This window comes from Armigeres subalbatus, chromosome 1 (genome assembly GCF_024139115.2).
Source record: "Armigeres subalbatus isolate Guangzhou_Male chromosome 1, GZ_Asu_2, whole genome shotgun sequence".
NCBI classification, from domain to species: Eukaryota; Metazoa; Arthropoda; class Insecta; order Diptera; family Culicidae; genus Armigeres; species Armigeres subalbatus.
Window position 1 is genome coordinate 248,134,001 of NC_085139.1, and position 22,797 is coordinate 248,156,797.

At 41.9% G+C, this 22,797-nt stretch overlaps 1 protein-coding gene across 1 annotated transcript in view; it reads left to right on the forward strand.

Moving 5' to 3' along the window:
* The window catches only part of LOC134212540 (platelet glycoprotein V), a 32,998-nt gene that overhangs the window by 7,358 nt on the left and 2,843 nt on the right, over positions 1–22,797 (forward strand). The window lies entirely within an intron of this gene.

The following is a 22,797-nucleotide window of genomic DNA, read 5'->3' on the forward strand; positions in this document are numbered from 1 at the left end:
CTAAACTTCTGTAAAACAAATATTCGAATTCATATCAAGAAACAGATAATGCAAAATCTAACATAGTTGCTCAAGCTCCGTTGATTTTTAAGTCAGAATCAAGCGTGAATCCCTTTAAAAATTCCACAGGAATATTTTGAGAAATTTCAGAAGAAAGGAAATACGGCAGAATAATTTGCGAAAACTCCAACAGAAATAAGTCCGTTATTTCTCCTTCAATTCTTGTAACAAGCTTTTCTAAAAGTTCACGCAGAAATTTGTTTGACCATTCTTACTGGAATTTCATTTAAAAAAATCATCTTTCGTGCGCAGATTCATTCCAGAAATTTTTGCGGGTCATCCTCCGGAAATTCTCCCAGAAATGTTCATGGAAATGTTTGCAGAAATCCAACTGCCCTTGAATCTGCCGAAGTGCAGAAGTCGCTCCAAATTAGCTCCGAGTATTCTTACAAAAATTCCCCTGGGAAATTATTTTGTAACTCATTTGGGAATTTTGTCGTGAGTTCAAGTAAATTCTCCACAAATAACCTGCGGAAAATTTTCAGAGCTAACTTGCAGAAATCCCTTCATGAATTCCTACGGAAATCGCTTTAGAAATTCTTGCATAAATTGATTGGTGACTTCCTGCGGAAAAACTCTCGGTTTTATTTTGAGCACTTATTAAAGAAATTTATGTGATCATCGCTATAACTCTTTTGTAAATTCAAGGCGGCATTTCGATTTTCTATAGTCATTCCTGCGGTCACCGCTCCAGGAAATTCCCCCAAAAATGTCTTTATAACTTTTCTGGGTTTCAATGCTGCAGAAATCCTCTTTACGCTGTGGAAATTTATTTGCAAGGAATTTATACAAATATTATCATAGGGTTCTTGCGGAAACTTCTTTAGGAAGTTTCTTCGTTTTCTATTGGTAATCCTGTAAAATCGGAGTGAACCGAAAATATCATAAAAAATCCGCCAGAAATAACTTTTTGAGAATCATCTTCTAATTTTTGATCGACTTTCTGCGGAAGAACATATTAAAATGAGATATAGCATTAGCATTAGCATTGAGCAATTCGCACAAATTCGTAGGTGGTGCAAGCCAAGACTATTGTATGAGAGTAGCATTACTTTCATCCGTTACCTCAGATATTGATTTGGGACTAATCATTATCGCTTAGATGGAAGCATTGCACTCTCCCCAATAGTCGAGATCTGTCCTGGCCACGTCCTTGCGAATGCTGAGGAAGGGAAGGATGGTTTGTTGGACACCTACTTAAGAAAGATGCAGAGAACTCTACGACCTCTCATAGGTGCCACGGGAGGTTTTGGGATTGTGTGGAAGATTATAACAGTAGGAATCGTTTTGGAAGAACGTGAAACACAGAAAGAACTAAGATAGAAATACAAAGTAGAAAAGAGACGAGTCTGGAATTGAACGACCTCCTGCTTATAAGGCAGAAGCGGTAGCCACTAGACCACCGAGCTCATCTGAACTTATTAAAATGAGATATCTGCATTAAATCACAGAACATTTTTTATGTTTTCAATTGTTGTATAAACCCTTATTCAGCTGGCCTATGCGCACAAGGAGCAACTGGCTTCAGTTTTCTTGGATATTAAGGGCGCTCTTGATTCTGTTTCCATAGAAGTACTGTCAGACAATCTGCACAGTAGTGGATTATCCGTTATTTTGAATAATTTCTTGTACAATTTGTTGTCAGTAAAACACATGAACTTTATTCTCGGCACTCTGACAACTTCCAGAAATAGCTACATGGGCCTTCCCCAAGGTTCATGTTTAAGTCCCTTGCTTTACAATTTCTATGTTAAAGATATTGACAATTGTTTGGAAGGACAATGCACGCTTAGACAACTTGCAGATGATGCCGTGATCTCCCTAAGAGGTTCATGTGCAAATGTCCTGCAAAGACCATTGCAAAATTCCCTAAATAACCTGACTGTTTGGGCCAGACATTTAGGGATCGAGTTCTCCCCGCAAAAAACTCAATTGGTTGTGTTTACTAAGAAGTGGTACCCTGCTCAACTGAAACTAAAGCTGTTGAAAGATGACATCAACCAATCTTTATCTTCTAAATACCTTGGGGTTTGGTTTGATTCTAAGTGTATCTGGAAGACCCATATTGATTATTTGTTAGAGAAATGCCGAAAAAGGATCCATTTTCTCCGTTCTATCTCCGGAACATGGTGGGGCGCTCACCCGGAAGACCTCATCAAACTATATGAAACGACTATTCTCTCTGTTTTAGAGTATGGCTCTTTCTGCTTCCTCTCAGCAGCTGAGTGACACCTAATCAAATTGGAACGAATTCAATATCGTTGTTTGCGTATTGCCCTTGGCTGTATGCATTCAATGCATAACATGAGCCTGGAGGTGCTTGCTGGAGTCACTCCTATAAAGCACCGTTACTGGGAGCACTCACTTAGAATACTGATCAAATGTGGAACAAGTAACACACTTGTATTAGAAAACTTCGATAATATGCTTGAACTGGTTCATCGTTCAAGATACCTGCGAGCAGGCTTGTAAAATGTCATCTGCATGTCATTTGACTAATTTATTCATAACTTTCTTCAGAAGTCAAATTTACTTCATAAGTTTAGATATACTCATAACGCTTGAGTAGGGCTATATTTTTGTCCAAGGGTACATTACTCTAAATATAACAACTGAGGCTGGAAATTAAAAACTCTCCAAAATGTCACGTGTCATTTGACATAATGTCATTTGAATGACATTTTGCCTCCCACACCTCAGATTACATATTTACAGCAATGTCTTGTAAGACAAAGTTGTAGGCACATTTAAGCGCTATAAGTTCGCCATACCTCAGGAGCTGATAGCTAACTCCTGAAAAAAGTTCTGGGAAAAATATGCAAACGAATGCAAATGACATTTTACAACACTGCCTGCGAGTCTATCTCAACTACATATCGTCAGATCTCTGTCTTCCATGTTATAATCCACCTCGAGTTCACTTCGTCAACGACAGTTCCTCAATTGAATACGATCTGTCTATGAAACACGCTATTCAAGGAATACCAGATCATCTTCGACAAATATCTATCCCTTCCATTTTTCTGAAAAATATGAACATGTCAATTGCAATAACAGATATTTCACTGATGGTTCTCGCATTAACGGATCCACTGGCTTCGGTGTTTTCAATGTAAATTCAACCACCTTCCGAAAACTTCAAGAACCGTGTTCGGTTTATGTTGCTGAGCTGGCAGCAATTAATTTCGCTTTGGGGATAATTTCCGATCAGCCCGTAGACCATTATTTTATCTTCTCGGATAGTCTTAGTTCTATCGAGGCACTCCGGTCAATGAAACCTGTTAACCTTACTTTCTTAGAACTGTAAAAGAGCAGATGCGTGATTTGATCGAAAGATCATTCAAGATTACCTTTGTATGGGTCCCATCCCATTGCCTAATCTATGGCAATGAGAAGGCGGACTCGCTAGCAAAGGTGGGCGCACAGGAAGGTGAAATTTTTGATAGAAAAATCTCGCGCAACGAGTTTTTCCCATTAGTCCGTCAGAGTACTCTTCAAAATTGGCAAATGATTTGGTCACACAATGAACTTGAACGGTGGCTGTTTTCCATAGTTCCTAGAGTTTCTGCGCGAGCGTGGTTCAGAGGTGAGGACTTAAGCCGAGGCTTCATTCGCACGATGTCGAGACTTAATGTCCAATCACTATTCACTAAACGCACACCTCTATAGAATAAACCTGGTTGATAGCAACCTATGTAGGTGTGGAGCCGGTTACGATGACATCGATCACGTAGTTTGGTATTGCTCGGAAAACGACGCCTCCAGAGAGCAACTATTGGATACCCTTGTGGCCCGAGGTAAACAACCCTACAGGGAAGTAAGAGGTGTTTTGGGGGATCGCGATGTGGTTTATATGCAGACCATCTATGCCTTTCTTTGCTCGTCTGACATAAAAGTCTAATTCCTTTTTTTTTTCTTTCTCGTTTTTGTTTTGTTTTTGTCTTATTGTTCTGTGTAATACGAAGCTATGGCCATCCGGAAGATGCTCCCTGACGAACCACAACTCGAGTCCGACGCTACGCCATACCGTTAATGATCTAACCTTGAGTCGCCACGAGTATCTTGGTCTATACCCTTTCCCCTTACTAACTGTTGATAATAAGATGATATCGATTGTAAATATCATAAAGTCTCGGCTCCGTTAAGTGTTATACACGTCTCAGCCTGTCAAATAAACACAATAGATAAAAAAAAAACCTTATTCGTTCTAGATGAATGATAGAGGAAATATGAAATGTTCCAATATTATGAAACAATTCCTGACGACTTTTGAAGAATGATATAAAATATCATGCTGAGTGGTTCATCGTAAAAGAAACAACCAATCAGAAACTGACAAATATATTGGAATTACAAATAAATTGACAAGATGAAAATTGGTGTTCATGTCCTCCAATAGACATTGTTTGTGTGCGTCGTGTTTTAGAATGGATTAAAAATGACAACAAGTGGCGTATTTGTCCTCATAACATTTGTTTAAATAATGCTTGAGAGTGTAATGCATGCCATAAAATAAGGACTTGGACATATCCGAAAAATAATGTTAATAACCTTCAAACGTAAATTTGTTCTCAACAACATTTGCTAATGAAAATAAAGCCCATCTATAGATAGGCATCAAACTAATTTTCAAATAAACTTCCTTGATTTAGCATTTTATTTATTTAATTTCCACCTAAAACTAAATCCGCGCCAAATCCGCGCGAGACCCTAAAATCGTTATGTAAATCCGCGCCAAATCCGCGAAAACCGCGAAATCCGCGAAAATCGCGAAATCCGCGTAGTCGTAACAACCCTGCATGATGTCCTTGTAGATGTCTGCATCTTTCAAGAAGCGGATGGTTGCTATCTCGTATGCCGGGTCGTTGGATAGTGCATCCCTTATACTACCAATCGATTACCGCGACCTAGGGGCCTCATAGAGGGGGCACTCACACAGTACATGCTCGCTGCTGTTCCTTACTTGACAGGTGTCACACATCCGGTGGAACGGACCCTGGCCGGAGAAGTCATTGCTCAGCCTGGAGTGGCCCGTCCGAAGCCGGGACAATGCGCGTTGTTCTCTCCAGTCCGCTCGATCCTCCCATGCTCTGGTCTCTCCCTTAATTTTCCGCAGGAACAAGGAGCGGTTTCCCCACCACTCTGTTTCCCATGAATCTTTCACTGTCCTCCTTATTTCGTTTCTGGCATCGGGCCCAGGAACCTCTCGCGTGAGGTAGGCGCTGCTTCTTCCCAGGTTGGCCAGCTTATCCGCCTCCTCGTTTCCGCGGATTCCGGCGTGGCCGGGTACCCATAGAAAGGTGATGTTGCTGTCAGCAGCTTGCACGAGCTCCTGTGTGGCTTGGATCCACGGGTGTTTTGTTCTGGGTGTTTCCAGAGCCAACAGGACGCTCGCTGAATCTGAAACAATCAAAGTGGATGCCGCATTTGTATCAGATGCTGCCTTGGATAAGGCCGCTGCTTCGGCTGAGTAGACCGTACATTGGTCGGGAAGTCTCAGGTGTATCTGCAGATCTGTACCGAAGGCACCGATCCCCACCGAACCATTAGCCTTAGATCCGTCAGAGTACCGAATCTCCGCGTCTTGGTATTTGTTTCGGATCCTTTCACTGAAGACTGTTTTGGCTCGAGTTGGGTTGGTACCCTTCCGCAGCTGCGCCTTGATTGCCCAGTCGATGGTTGGGACTTGGGCCTTCCAGCTTCCTGGTCCTACTCGGTGAACCTCAGCCACCGGGGGAAGCTTAGATTTGGCCACCGCGTTTAGAGAAAGGTTTGCTTGGGTTTGCAGGAAGCAAGCTTGCCCATTTCCCCATGTACGTTCCAGGAATCCAACTGCTCTGCATCCGATTGTCGCTGCTAGTTTGGATAGGAATGGTAATACTCCAGTTTCCGCGCAGGCTGCAAGGGCTGGAGTTGATGGGAGAAGCCCAGAGATTGTCCGGATGGCCGCGTTATAGGTCGGGGAGAGTTTTTGCACCATTTCGTCGAAGGCCCTGCTCGTGATCTCCGATCCATACATTAGGCGGCTATTGATAATAGCGTCCGCTACACGCCTCCGTATGTCTCGGTCACTCGTGGTTCGTTTATTGGTGATTGCCCGTAGTAAATTAATCCGAGTCCTACATGCCTCTCTAATCCTCTCGAAGTGAGGTCGGAATGTTAGGTACAGGTCGAGTGTCACTCCGAGAACTTTTAAGGTCTTCTTAGTAGGGATCGGGTTACCTGCGATTTTGATGGACTCACGCGGTGGTGTATGCCTCAAGTCACAGATGTGAAGCCTGGCACACTTACCTGCTGCAATGTCGAAACCTACATCTTGGGCCCAACTGGCGACTGCTGTCACTGCTGCTTGCTCTGCCTCCTAATGCTCCTGGGGTGCTTACCGGTGACGATCAGGAGAATATCATCAGCATATACTAGAATAAACACCCCTTTTGGAAGCACCAAGAAGACGCCGCTCATCGCCACGAGGAACAACGTAACTGCAATTACCGATCCTTGCGGGACTCTGGTTTCTTCCTGGACTTGTGGTTTCCCACCAGTACCTGGTTCGTTCGTCCATCTAGGAAATTCCGCAGAAAAGCTAGCATATTTACAGTAATGCCCCATTTCTTGAGTTTCTCCAGGGTCCCCGTGGTCCACGCCCGATTGTAGGCTTTCGCCAGATCAAGGGATGCAAGCTCAACATGCTCGCCATCCTTCAAGCAGTCGTCCAAGATCTGGCCAAGAGAAGCCAGGTACGTCCCAGTGCCAAGGCCAGGCCGGAAAGCATGCTGTCTGAAGTCCAATCGTTTGTGTTGTACAAGGTGGTCCATTACTCTACGGTTCACCATCCTCTCCATCACCTTTGCCACACAACTGGTCAAAGCGATTGGACGGTAGTTGCCGACTTCGTTGACGGAACCGGTGCCTTTAGGGATGGGGATCACGTAACTGTGTTTCCAGCCTTCAGGAAGTGTTGCCTGCAGCCACTCTTTGTTCATCCCTTGCAGGAGTGCTGCTTTCCCGCTGGGGGGAGCCTTTTAAGCATTGTGTAACCCAGCTCATCTGGTCCTGTTGATTTCCCTTTCGCCTTCTGTAGGGCGAATTCCAGCTCCTCCATGGAGAAGGGACGGTTGAAAACCTTCGTCGGGTCGTGAGGCACTACGAAATTCTTGATTGCCTGTTCTGGTGCAGGGTGCCGGCTCAAGAAACGAGTGGAATAGCGCCTGAAGGATGAGAGATCTTGAAAATGGTCAGCTAGCGCGTCGGCAATAATGGCTTGGTCCCTACAGGTAACGCCGTTTATTTTTAGGGCCATACCATTCATGCGCCTTTTGCCCTGGATGCTCTGAAGACGAGAGGTTGGGATTCAGCTCGTCCAGAAATTCCGTCCAGCCACTGGCCTTAGCCTCCTGGATGGTTTTGCGGCATGCGTTGCGAGCTGCTCGGTAGGATTCTGATCGTCTGGCATTTTCCTTTTGGCCCTTTTGTTGGCTCTCAGCGCCTTCCTACGAGCTTTTACCACTTGCCTGGTTTTTTCACTCCACCAGTACAGGGCTCGACGACCCGCATTGGGAGATGTCTTCGGGATTGTATCAGACGCAGCGTTTTGTATCCTTATGGAGAGGTCCTCGATCGAGATGGATGGCTGGCGGTCAAGTTCCTCCTCAAGTACTATCTGGAATTCCGGCCAGTTGGCTTCAGCGAAGCGCCATCGGGGGCGCCTGGTAGTTTTTGGGGTGATGGTATTGGCCAGTTCTAATCGAATAGGGAGGTGATCGCTTCCCATGGGATCGTCTTCCACGCACCACAGAAAGCGGCTTGTCACAGAGGCGGTGCAAAGCGAGACGTCAATAGCGGTGTCTGTTTGGCCACGAGAGAAAGTGGATGAACCGTCGTTCATGATCGTCAGGTCCCTCTCGCTGGCAATGCTGGTGATGGTGGTACCTCTAGCGTTGGAGCGTCGGCTGTACCAAGCTTCGTGGTGTCCGTTTACGTCACCAAGGACTAGCATTGGCTGGGGGATTTGATCCAGCACTGTTTCAATCCGGTTTCGGAAGTTGTCCGACTTTCCATTGGGTAAGTACCATGATACTACCGAGAGCGGAAATGGCCATGATATTCGGACGGCGATGACCGGAATGTCCGATGTAATGCTGATTGGCTGAGCTGGAAATTCCGCGGCAATTCCAATGGCAGCGGACTGGAAAATGTTCGCTCCGGTGATGGTGTGCCATCGGAACTTGCGACCCATGGTGTTATTCATGGCGGATGGTGTGGCCCTATGCGTCTCTTGAAGAGCGAGTACCGCTGGCTGATATTTCTGTACCAGAATTTCCAGATCCACGATATTGTGGAAGAAGCTGTTCATGTTCCATTGTATTGCGAAAGTTGATTGGGTGCGAGACGTCGCACCATTGGCAGACCTTGACAGAGCTCCACCGAGCGCAGGTGAAGGAGCTGCGGGAAAAATGTTGAGTGTAGGCTCCTGTAGCCACCCGACAGTTGCGCTACTGGTTTTGGACGGTACAGCTGCCAGGGGTACTGGGGTTACTGGATCTCTAGTACAAGCCTTGGAGTTGCCAGGCTTGATCACTGCTGTTGGTCCGTAGCGAGTTTTGTGTAGGACATTGTAGACGTTCGCATCTGTTGCCTCTTCGTGTGAAAGAGGGGCAAAGGGAGGCGCTGAGGGCGCCGGTGTCAAAAGATTGCGACAGTTTCGGTATGGGACAGGTGCGGTCTGGGAATGTTGTGGATAGTCCCTTCGGAGCTCGGGCTAGAGGGATTCATGTCGGGATCCGAGCAAGGCGCAGCTTCCCTCGTGACAGGTAACAGCGTGTCACCTGCAAAAGACGATGCCCGTACGGAGCTATTATGGGTAGTTAGCTTGCCGTTATTGATGTCAGAAGTAACAAAGAATGGTGCTACGGTGTTGGGCGTGCGGCGATTCCATGGTTGGTCTTGCGAAAACCCATGCTTGATCCTAGCGGCGTCCTTCGGGGGATTGAGCGTCCCGAGCCTCACCCAGTGCTGGGCCGATCTTGCAAATCCTGTTTCTTGAAGCTCATCGGGGGATAGGGAATGAAACCCTCTATGCGTCCCGCTTCCAACTTACCCCCAGCGCCAAGGGGTGTTCCCCAGTTCCGGTGAGGCAATGACTTCGTTGGTATCTTCGGCTGTTTGCCATCTTTGTCCGGCAGGCGTCGAAGTCGACCCGGCCGTTCCAGTTGGGCAAAGACGTCTGGTCGGCCGGCGCCTCGGCTACCTGCGGCACTTTCTTCGTCAGGGTTTGACATGGGGGTTGGACATCTGGGTGTAGAGGTAGCTTGCTCAGTCATTTCCTGTACCATTGGCGTGGTGAATTTCTCTGGAGGGGTGAAGAGAAGAGTAAAATGGGTTCACTTGCTTCAACCACTTAGATTTTTAGGGCGACTGAGAAGCGATTGGTTCGAATCTAAACGGTGAGATCCATCGACTCCGCGGAGCTATTGGCTTTCGCCTTTCGCTTAGCGTTTGGGGAGCCGTGGCTGGTGGTGGATTTGGTAGTCGATCGTGTCCGTTTCGATTGATGAGAGGAAGTGGACGTAGTGTCTTCGTCAGAATAAATTTCGCATTTTGAAGTTTTCTTCTTTTGAGACTTCGCCTTTTTCTTCTTTCCTTTTGCTGGTGCGGTGGCTTCGTTCGTTTCGGACAAGTATTTTTCGAACCATTTTTCTATGCTCTCTACGGTTGTAGGCGCGTTACCTTGTCTGGACTGCGGCGTTTCGGGGATGGTGAATTGTGAGATGAGAGCGCGATTGCTGTCATCAGACATAGTAGCAGCGGGGGCAATGGAGTCAGCCTGATTGATCAGCCTCCTGATCGTCTCATCCTTCCTCAAAATCAGTTCATCCCGTTTTTCAAGGTCAGTCTGCAGTTTCTTCACTGCGGTTGAAAGTTCAGCAATCTGCCTAACCAACTCCTCGATTGTTCCGTGCTCCTTTACTTTGTCCATTCGGTCGCCGACGCTTTTGTGGTTAAATGCCTTCTCCATTTCCGCAATCCTTTTGTCCTTGGCCTTGGAATCGGCAAGGAGCTGTGCGACCATGGCTTTCAGTTCTCCGATTTCGGTGTCCTTGCTATTGGCGACTACATTGGCGTATGCATTTGGATTCCGGTTGGTGGCTCCGATTCGAATTTCGTGTTCCCGGCGGGCTTGTGGGTACGAGATGCCGAGATCCACACGAAGAAATTCCGAATTAGCGAGTCGTCGGATTAGTGAGGTCCGGACAAGCGGGGGGATACTGTATGTCTTTACGTCGGTATTTCCGTTGGTGTTCACAAAATTTTGTTCCACACTGTGCTCAGACACTTGCGGGACACACTGTAGTACGCCTTATGCGTCAGTTGACTACTTGACGTTTTTTCGTATTTTCGAAAACTTTTCACCACTTTTTTTTAGAAAGTTTCCTTCTGGCACACCGCAACCCACACTGCCAAGAGAGTGAACGAAATAACGTCACCCGGGCAGCCGGACAACTTGTTGTTTTGTTTCTCGAGGCACGTGGAGCACAGAATAAACTCGCGTTTTCGAATGTTTTTGCACCGAATTTCGTTAAACCTTCACTGTGGATCACTTCTACGGTAGGAGAAAATACCTATTCTTGGAAGTCTAAGACATTCGCGAAATTGAATGATAAAAATAATGAATAACTACACTAAAACACAGGTACAGTTTAACTGGTATACATTTGTATGCTCTTTCTTTGATGATTGGTGTTCACTAAATATAACAGCTATTACCACAAACTCAGTAAATTTAATATAAAGTAACAGGTCAACGTTTCTTCTATTGGCATAGCAATTTATATTATCAGCAATGAGTTTGCTCCCTTTAGCAACTAGACATGGAAGTAGAAAACTGGTAATGTATTCTCGCTTAACTTTTCAAAAGGACCTAAGTAGCATTTTTTCATGAATTAATTTGAATAACGCAATCAATAGCTTTCATGTTGTTATGTTGATTGCGCTAATCAAATTAATTCATGAAAAAAATGTTACTTAGGTCCTTTTGAAAAGTTAAGCGAGTATTGGTGGCAAATGCTGGTTGTTTATATCCTCCAGTAAATAGTAAAATTCATTCATATTAATCGGCCGCACGCTCATCTCACTTCACTCAATTTTGGAACAAACTTTATAATTTATCAAAACTGGCTTAAAACAAAACATGAATTTTTAGCCTTGGCATCAATTTTATGTCATGTAGAAAGATAGGCAAAAGCATTTAAACACATTGTGAAACAAATTTAACCCTTATGCGACCAACAAGAAACAGACGTGAATACCAGATAGGGTACCCGTGTACCCAGATATTGGCATTTTCATAACTTTTACCATGTTCAACCTATTTGAATAATGTTGGCCACTTTGAAGAAGGGAACTTATATGCTTTTTGTCCGCTGCCGAGATTTACATCTTTTGTGTTTTGTAATGCCTTAGATTCGTTAGCAATAGTCTATCAACCAGTTTCAAATATACAACTTGCTCTTTGCGGTCCTTACATGATATGTCTGTTTCATAAAAAAAACAAAATCATGGTGATTGTGTACAAGACACGACCGCTCGATGTAAACTACGTAAAACCAAATATATACACATAAGAATGAATTTTTGTCTGTCTGCTCTTATAGACTAGTAAACATTTGTATGTAGAGGTGAAGATTTTTATGATGGTATTAGACCGCTCCTATTCTGGAAGGGGGACTCCCATACAAATGAAGTACAAATTTCTGCTTTAATCGAAAATTAATCTAAAAAAAATGCAAATTTCGAATACTTAACCGTCTTTTAAATAATGTAAAAAATATATAATTAATCAATTTTAGGTGAAACGAAGCTCGTCGGTTCTGGTAGTATAGTATATTAACAATATATTCCACCTCGTGAGTCTTCATATGTTGAATAATGGGCAGCACTGTCCTATCCAGCCGCTGGAGCCACCCCATTCTTACACTACGTTTCACAGTTGAATAATAGATAATACCCTAAAAGTAGGCAATTATTTATGGTTGAAATGCGCTATGTAGGAACGGGAATGGTTATGATTTTTTTGATGAGCTTGAAAAGTATTGAAGTTGCAAAAGGAAAACGGTCCTGTCAGCCACATAAGGGTTAAAATACTACGGTGTTGCTATCATTTTTGATATAATTCATGTTCTGCGTAAAAATTTGAATAGAAGCATTTGTATTTGAACACTTTTTTTTTAAATAAATGCCATCGCCGGATATTTTGTTCGGATTTTTACCAGAATCGAATCACATAGAATTGTGCGAGGTATCTTTTTAGCGTGTGTTTGATATGCTCACAAACAAAAAAAGGGTGCTTGGTGGCCTTGTGTCACTGCTTCTGCCTCATAAGCAGGAGATTAAGGGTTTGATCCCTGGCCCTTTCCAATTTCCTATTAGATAATTTCGTTAATCATATAACTCAATCTCTTTGCAAATCAAATTCTCATTGCTAGCAAGTATGATTCTAAATATAGAATTGTTATAAAAAGCTGCCTGTTACTAAGTAGCAGTAAATAAAATGTAAAAATAGATTGGTATTCATTTGTACCCGCATACGAATGCTATATACGGTCGCTATGCTCGTGCAGGCCTCATACAAGTAAGAATGTGTGAGGTTAATGTGCGGGTAGCGATGGTGTGGTAGACGTGTGCGTGGTATTAGAATCCAATAGCATTCAAAATTCTAATTGTAAAAAATGAATCCTATTAGAATTCACTTTAATACTTTCTCATTACTCTAGTACTTCTAATTCTCATTCATATATTCCTATCCCATAGATCGCATCACTTACCAAAGTGAATCCAGATAATATATCCCTTCATACTAACACAATATCCTATCCTAAGACTATCGTGGAGATGCAGAGGTATACTCGGTCTCTAGTAGCAACGAGAGTTGAACTAATAATCCTTCCTTCCCTTGATGACCGTAAGGACGTGGCCGGCGCCGTAATTGACTTAGTAAAATGCATTGAATTTCCGAAATTTGCACATTGAGAATGATAGCTAAACCCAAGCTCCATTCAATTGGTTCCCTGTGCAATTTCGCAAGTTCTAGTCAATCACGGAGTAGCAACTACGAATTGTACGGTTATCCTGCTCATGCTCATGCTCATGTGTTTGATATGCTCACAAACACATTCTCTCGCTTTATTCTGAAGTGTGCTGCTGTCAAAGAAAACGAACAGTCCCGATTTTATTTAGTAAAACATACAACAAATATTGCATAAATTTGCTCTTTGTGGTGATAATCATGTGGTGATAAAGTGTAAAAAGTAGTTTACGTACTTAATTTATCGTGTCATACTCAATAAAGAGGAGAAACAGGCGATCCAAAAAAGTAAGTAACAGTTTGCTTTTCGTGCGCTGCTTTCTTTGGCAATGCAATATGGCAATGATTTCGAAGGTGCAAATTTGTTTCGATGATTAACAAATCAAATCTTGATACTTTTACATAAACAACTTATTCAAATGAAAGCTTAGACTTGAAATTGTGTGATTGAAATAAAATTATGTTCAAAAATAGTGTATGTTTGCTGGAAAATGCAAATATTGTTGAGGGTGCCAACAATTGTCGCACCCTGCCAATGCCGTATTCTACCCTACTTTAGATTTAGATTTTCTTGAGCAAGCAATAAGAACCTATGGGTGGGCTATGGACGTTGATTATGCTGAAGTTGAAGAACCGGCCTTTGATCCTCAACCAGCACATTCTTTCGTTGATCGGCCACCACCCGATCACGCGCCTTTGCATATCGCCCATCACTATGAAAGCTGTTCCCAGCTCGTGTGTGTTGCCGCAGCTTTGGTAGATGGTATTTATGATTACCTCTAAACGTTCGCACCATTCATCCCTTCCAGCAAACCTCCTGTAGCGCTACGATGCCGAATCCACGGTCCTTGAGCACATCGACGAGTATGCGTGTGCTCCCGATGAAGTTGAAAGATTTGCAGTTCCACGAACAGAGTCCCTAGTCCCTTTTCGTCGCAGTGGTCTTCGCCGATGGTTCCGGTCCGTACTCTCTTGTTGATTGTTATTTTATTTTATTGATGTATAAGGGGGCCAGGGGCCAAGTCACCGATGTGAATTTGGAATTCATATCGTCCATGATACACCAGGTACATAAGGATAAGGCTTCACAACATCTTTACCCATGGGGGTTTTAAGTTTTGCGGGATATACTCATAGTATATCGCTGCCTAAGGAGTTGGGGCAGGTTGGGGATAGTTTTATGATGAATACTTAAGCTGTGGAGAAATATCAGTTATTATATATTATAGTATTGTCATTATGTACCGATACCTTTTTTATAGCAACAGAAACGTCAAAATGTCTTGATATGTATAACCTAGAATATAAATTTCTTGCAGATGAACTGTAGACGTAACTTCCGTTTCTGGGTAGACTCGCAGTTGGCGAGCCAGTTAGGTTTCAAGCTTCAATAAAAGCACATGCTGCGGAACTGAACTCAACTTGTTTTACTAAAGTTCAGAAGTGGGATCAGCGGAAAATAAGTAGAAATGGTTCGGAAGAATCGAAAAAAGTTTCTTCAGGAAACGCCTTTGACGACGAAAGTGGAGAATGACGAAAATGATGAAGAAGATATCAAAGACGATGAGTTGAAGTTGCTCCGAAATGAAATTATCCGGAGACGTCAACCGGAAGTATTGCTGAATATGGATCTAGTCAAGGCACTAATTGCACCATACGACGGACGAGGTGATTGCGAGGATTGGGTTGAACGACTGGACAACTTTCAAGGAATGTATACCTGGTCGGATTTGGCAACAATGACGTACGCCATAAGTCGACTGGAAGGAACGGCGAAAGTTTGGTATGATGCGCATCGTGGAGATATCTGGACATGGGACGATTTTAAGACAGCGGTGGTTAATGCTTTCCCGAACCACGTTAATGAGGCGAAAATACATTTCGATATGCAAAAGTTTGTTCGGCCTAAGGATATGCAATACGAAATATATATCTACCGTATGATGGAGATTGCAAAGCCGGCTAAAATGTCAACAAGTGCCATTGTGACATATGTTGTACGGGGATTGAACAACACTACCATGCAGTCTCGTTTGAAAGGAGAGTTTTTCGAAAGCTGTCAAGATCTAATCAACTTCATCAAGCGCTACGAGGCTGCAACTTTGGAGGACGAGACGACGGATAAAAAATCGATGGACTGGCGTTCAGGAGAAGGAGACATTCGGTGCAACTATTGCAATAACAGAGGACATTTCGCTCGAGATTGCCGACTACGCGGTGCGAATAACAGGAAAGCAGAAACAGGAGCGGTCATGCGTCAACCGACGCCGGTATCACTGCCCGGACCATCGAAGGAGATTGGAGTTGCTGTAATCGATGAAGGTAGGGACCTAACAACTTTCACTGTTTATGTAAACGACATTGCAGTACAAACAGCAGGTTTGATAGATACAGGGTCACCAATAACGCTAATTCATGATTCGGTTGTAAGGGATGCAGGGATAGCGACGAAAGAAGTCAGTTTTAAGGAGAGATACGTTGGAATCAACAATTCCGAGATATTATTCAAAGGTGTCTTTTACGGAAAGTTAGTAGTGGACAGTGATAAATTTCCATGCTATTTCCGAGTAGTGTCCGATAAGACTATGAAGGCTCCTTTGCTAATAGGTAGAGATTTTGTTACCAGTAATGGTCTAAAGGCCGTTTATGATGGGAAAATGTGGTTGGAGCGATCATGTCTGGCGTTTCATGAAAACAAAACTATTGACCATGACGGTTGGTTGAAGTCGGTAATGAGTATTGAGATCTGGATGATAATGCCGATTGGGAAGTGGACCAATTCGATATCGGAGATAGCGGAACATCATCTGACGCAATTTATGAAGTTAAACGTGTTCTGAAGGATTGCTACATCGATGCTTTTCGACCGCCAAATCCAAAAGTGTGCTATAAAATGAAAATTATTTTGCAAAAAGAGGAACCTTTCAGTTGCACTCCACGGCGATTGTCTTACAGTGAACGGGCAAATGTGGAAGTAATCATCGAAGATCTTCTCGCAAAGGGAGTTATAAAGGAAAGTTCTTCACCGTACGCGAGTCGAATTTTGCTAGTTAAAAAGAAGAATGGGGAAAATATTATGTGTGTCGATTTTCGTTCACTGAACAAACTGGTGGTCAAAGACAGGTTTCCTATGCCATTGATAGAAGACCACATTGATAAGTTGCAAGGAAAGAACTGCCGTGAATCGCATATCTGTCCCATCTTTGCTGGGTTTCCTATTCATATGGGACAAATATGCGATTCACGGCAGAGAAGTACTTTTCCACACTTGATCTTCGAAGTGGGTTTTTCCACATTCCTATTGACGAAGGTAGTACACATTACACATCTTTCGTCACACACATGGGACAATTTGAGTTTACTCGTGTTCCATTTGGTCTGTGTAATTCTCCGGCGGTGTTCATGCGTTTCATTAACCTAATCTTCAAGGATCTCATTCGTGAAGGCAAAATAGTGGTTTACATGGATGATGTAATGATAGCTACAGCTACAGTAGAAGAGCATATCCAAATTCTTCGGGAAGTGTTAACGAAAATGAGCGAAAATAAACTGGAGCTACAAACTTCGAAATGTCAAATTTTGAAAACTAATGTGACATATTTGGGATACGATGTGAACCAGCACGGAGTGCGTCCAAGTCAGAGTCATGTTCACGCTGTTGAGGATTTTCCGGTACCAGAAACATCATTGAGGTGCAAAGGTTCATTGGACTGACATCATATTTTCGTAAATTTATTCAGAATTATTCGACCATAGCTCATCCGTTGTATCAGATTGTTAAGCAGAACAATTTTTCGTTCGACGATGCCTGTTTGAAGTCGTTCCTGGAATTGAAAGATAAATTAATGAGTCAACCAGTACTTGCGATCAGTACTGGAATTTCTCATTTTCAATAAGAGATGTCACGCGATGTTTACATATCTGCCCCTTTCAAAATCTATTGAAACGCGAAGGATGAATGGCATGCTACAAAAATCTCACAAAATATTTCTTCCGTGACAGGTCATGAAAGTGTACAATATCTGCTTTATTTTTGTGTTTATTTTCACTTTCAACTCGGTGAATTAAAGAAGTATGATTAATTTATCGACTAGTCACTATTTTTCGCATGTATCTATTAAAATAACTTATAAATTTAAATTTTAAAATAAAGCGCAACATCCTTTCATTACTGCCTTTCATGCGAAATTGATCAAAGTACCCACGATTCTTTCATTTGGTCGCCTGAAATAGAAAAAGGCGCTTTGCTCTCTGTCTTATGACGATCACGACCTTTTCCAGTACTGCTTGCGATCTATTCGCCTACAGCGAGGACGGAGCTGCATACTGATGCAAGTGCATTGGGATTCGGAGGTATTCTGTTGCAAGAAGGACAAGGAGGGAGTATGCACCCTGTGATGTACTTTAGCAAAAGAGCCTCTGAATCTGAATCAAGGCTCCACAGTTTTGAGCTAGAGACTCTGGCGGTTGTGTATTGTTTGCAGAGGTTTCATGTTTACTTATATGGTCTCAATAGTTTTGACCTCATCACAGATTGCAACTCACTGGTACAAACCCTTAACAAAAAAGATATTAATCCTAAGATTGCTCGTTGGTCTCTATTTTTGTCGAACTACAATTTCAATATGAAGCATCGTGAAAGTAATAAAATGCATCACGTAGATGCGTTAAGTCGATGTCATATGGTTGGTATTGTGGAAGAGCGCGATTCATTGTCAACAGCTTTGATCGCATGTCAGCTTCGAGATGCACAAATCGAGAAAATTCGGACCGATCTTGAGCAACGTGAAAACAAGTTGTTTGAATTAAGGGACGGCATGGTGTATAGGAAAGACGGTTCCAAATTGCTTTTCTATGTACCTTCAGAGATGGAGCTTAGTTTGCTATTCGAGGCACACGAGAAAATGGGACATTTCGGGAGTACCAAAATGTTGGAATACCTCAGGCGTCAATACTGGTTCCCGAAAATGAACGACAAAGCGAAGCAACACGTAGGAAATTGCCTGAAGTGTATAATATACACTAAGAAGCAAGCTAGACACGAGAATGGGTTAAAGAATATCGACAAAGGAACAGAGCCGTTCGACACAATCCATATTGATCACTTGGGACCGTTGCAGATGACTTCGAGGCGAAATAAGCATATTTTTGCAGTGATAGATGCATTCACAAGATACATCAAGCTGTATGCAACGAAAAGTACTGGTTCTGGGGAAGTAGTGAAATGCCTGGAAAACTATTTTCGTCAGTATTCTGTACCACGGAGGATCGTATCTGATAGGGGTACTTCTTTTACTAGTGAGGAGTTCAGATCATTTGCTGATTCTTATGATATAAAGCATGTTTTGAACGCCACTGCTAATCCACAAGCGAACGGAGCCATCGAGCGATTTAATCGAGTAATTGCTCCAGTATTATCTAAAATTCGTAACGAGGGCGATGAGCAGAACTGGGACAAATATTTGAATGATGTTGAGTATTATTTGAACAACACACTTTGTCGTTCTGTAAATAATACTCCAAGTATGGTATTGTTTGGGGTAAATCAACGTAGAGGACAAGAAACCAGTCTACTAGATGACCTCTTGAAAATAGATCTGAACGATGAAAGGCCTCTGGAACAGATTAGAAAAACAGCAATTAAGACCTCTGCTCAAGTTCAAGAAGCAAATAAGAAATATCACGATGAGAAGGTGCGAGCTAATACAACGTTCAAGGAAGGAGAATATGTCATGCTGAAAAACAACCCAACTCCTGGCGTCAATTTTAAGCTTCAACCAAAGAATCGAGGACCGTATGTTGTGAAAAAATGCCTTGACAACAATCGCTATGTGGTAACTGACATTCCTGGTATGCAAATCTCTCAACGTCCTTTTGAAGGTATATTAGGACCAAATACTATGAGCAAATGGAAGCCTCATGTTATTGCTGGTGATGTAGTTGAGGTTGATACAGAAGCGTCAGTAATTATATCTGAAGATGAAGGGTTCTTAGGAGTCGATGAAGATGAGTTGTTGCAAGGATTTTAAGCCGAGGACGACTAGTGTCAGTATGGCCGACTATAGTATTGTCATTATGTACCGATACCTTTTTTATAGCAACAGAAACGTCAAAATGTCTTGATATGTATAACGTAGAATATAAATTTCTTGCAGATGAACTGTAGACGTAACTTCCGTTTCTGGGTAGACTCGCAGTTGGCGAGCCAGTTAGGTTTCAAGCTTCAATAAAAGCACATGCTGCGGAACTGAACTCAACTTGTTTTTCTAAAATATGATTATATGTTTTACATTTAGTTCTAATTAAAATCAATAGCGTTTGGGTCATGTTCCCATCAAGCAACAGAAGCTCGAAAAGTACGTTAAAAAATTAATTAGGTAATCATCAATCGCACGTGTTTTAGTCTAAATATAATGATATTGATGATGAAGTAAGAAACTCTAATCAAAACATAATTTAACTAGGGTATCTGTTCCCATATTAATAACAGCCCGTATATTAATCTCAACCGTCGATAAACCAAATAATAAATCAATTTAATTACAATTTCTCACATCATATGTACACAATAATGGATGGAACACATTCTTGAATGTTTCGAATATTATTCAAGATTTTCTTAAAGTAATGTTTTAATGCACAAGAATCGAATTATTAAAAAACAAAAATTATTATGCACTTTTATTTTTATTTTCCTACCTCTGAACTGTTGGTTTGATGCACTGCTCGATTGCTACTAGCAGATTCATCCGTTTTCACGCCGTTGTTTTCCACTCAATTTCAAGCTAACACAAGTGTATCCTTTCGAAATACACTTCACAACACATAAAGCACATCACATTTTCACTATACATATAATTTTATTTGAAAAATCAACGCGATTTCCTATAGTTTGATATAGGTTTATTTCGAACAACGTCTAAATTATCCTTGTCCGTATTCCAAACTGTTTACATGACTTGCAGTACTCTCAAAGGTTGCCGACCTAGGTTTTATTTCAAGAATGCTTGAATAAACGTTTACTGTGACATTCAACTCTTATGTTTGTAAAATAAGGTATATCGAAAAGATAATCTATGACAAACATAAAATTAAACTAATTAGTTGAAAAACTACAACAAAACTGCAATTTCGTAATTATATTTAAACTCAAATACAAAACATTGTAGAATTCGGCATCACTGCAATCATATCGTTACGTATACACACAAGTAATAGTGTGCGTATTTTATGTTGGAAGTAGTATTATTGATATAGGTACAGGCATAGGATTATTTATTCTTGAATGTTATTGAAATAGGTGCATGGCGGTGATGATGTTTTTCAGCTAAATACTTCTAAAATGTGATAATAATTTCATTTTTCAAGTTACCAAATTGTTTTCAACTAAAAATTACGTGAGCCGAGCATAATTATTCTCATGTTTCTTAATTATTGGGTGGGAAATTAATGCATTTTATATGCGCATTGCCTTATTGTTATTGATATAGGAACAGATACCCTATAATGTTGCATTAGATTTTGAGGATTATTTAGTGAAAGCCTCTAAAACTGAATTAAAAGGCCAAAGCGGGCCGCAGTTTAGAACCGTTCACCAAGCAATCATCAAAAATTCTCTACTCACAATTTTAATCACTACATATTCTGAACTTCATTTCGAGAAAACCCGGAATACTATCATTGTGGGCTACGATAGTCCTCGACAGCATCGGAATTGCCTCCAAACAAGATTCGACAGTTCATGAGCTTCAATTTGATGATGGGCTTAGGAAGTCTTATGATTGATCTCCACGTCTATGTTTCTATTGTCAATCTTTTCGTATCCTCAGTCATAATTATGCCAAATGTTTAATACGGTGTCATATCGTCTTACAATGTTTAAATCTACTATCATTTTGTCTGTCTTAGTTATTACATGTTTCCTACGTTATTCAGTTTAAATCTATGCTAGTTGTAGATTATGTTGCGTATTAGCTGTAGTAAATTGCCTCCATTTGTTTATCACTAAAGGTCAGCTTTGCTTAGACGAAAAACCTAGTTAAAGCGTTATGCGAAGATGAAGAAATGGTCCCTAAGTTGTCTAATCGTCCTAAAGCCTTAAAAGCAAGCGTAACTATAATTGTGTGGGTCATGGTCAGAGCTATAGATTCACTTTTCGGTGGCAAAGTAAGGCTTCATCACGCCTATTCCCTATCTATTAGTAAAAATTATCGAGATGAAGCCATTATAAGATTGTTTGCATACCATCGTTAAAATTTGTGATATTTTTAATTATGGTTCTTCAAAGTGAGCCATAACAAAATAAAAGGCGCCACGTTCCTAGTTTTGATAAAACTTCTACTCAGTGAATCCAACAGTCAATTCCCTATTACCGTCGATAAAATTGGCCACACTCAATAAAAATAAGTACCTATCTAGCTAGAATTAAGCGCGGCTACGACTCATCAATATCAGGGAACGCTTCAGAAAAGTATTGCAGAAAAGAAGAGATCTACCACCATTATCACTGAGGGATGAGATCTGCCTGACTGCACTACCATTCAAGGCTCCAAGACTCGACGTCCGTTGGATCACATCCGTAAGATCAGTGCGTCAATGCCAGATTATGACGCGGCATTAAACAAAAATAGTCAACATGTGATACCACCACGACAGGATATGTCTTTGGACGCCATATTAATGCTAGCTAATGGCGTAAGCCCACCCACCGCGGCAAGGTAACATATCCAAGGGGAGGGTACTCTCTTGTTGATTGTTCGTTGCTTATGTTTTTTTTTTCGAAGGCTGGCTTGCAGCGCTAGACACCAAACCCTTTAAATTTTCGGAGGACAATTCCTCCTTATTCCCGGTGGACCAAGGTGCACAGTTTCACTTAGAGTCCTTCGCTGGCACTAGGACGATGATCAGCCGCCCCTAACATGGAGAACAGACGCTCAATAAAATTTGCACCTCCGGAGAGGAGCAAACTAACCCTTCCCTGTCAGCATACGACCATAGTTCCCACCGGGGTTGGTTACCCGATCTTCCCTAAGGTTGCTCGTATCCCGGCCAGCACCACGGGGAGGTAGGGATAGGAGTTGCTGGGTAAGAGGCTAAAGACCGCGAGATGGGGTCTATTTTATTCCTTCAGGTACGCGAAGTACCAATGGTACGCTTTACCCAGCATTTGCCGTGCCCCCATACTCTGATGAAATAGACATTTCTGCAAATCTCGAGAACTTATCAGAGAAATAAGCAATTGTAGGCGAAACGAAGTTCGTCGGGACTGCTAGTATCTCATAAAAATTATTGTCCAAAAATGTGACTTAAATCACAAGTTATAAAATCAAGATTTTTTTTATCTATTTTTGCACCACACAGTCCGTTTGTAATTAAAGATATGAGCCTGGGATATTGTTAAACTGTATAAAATCTGAGTTTGAATTTGTTTTTGACTGGTTTATGGTCTATTTAGAGTGCTATTTTGTTAGGTTTATTGGTACACTCTTCAAGCATTACTGCTCTATACTAACTCAAAGTTCAGTGTCCATATGGTACAAAAATACTTTTATGAGCAGTATTTTTAGTAATGTAATCTCAACAAATGCTCAAACTGAAGTATGACTTGTACCGAGCTCTATGTCGCCCATAAGGCGATGCTCGCTCGAATCTTATTC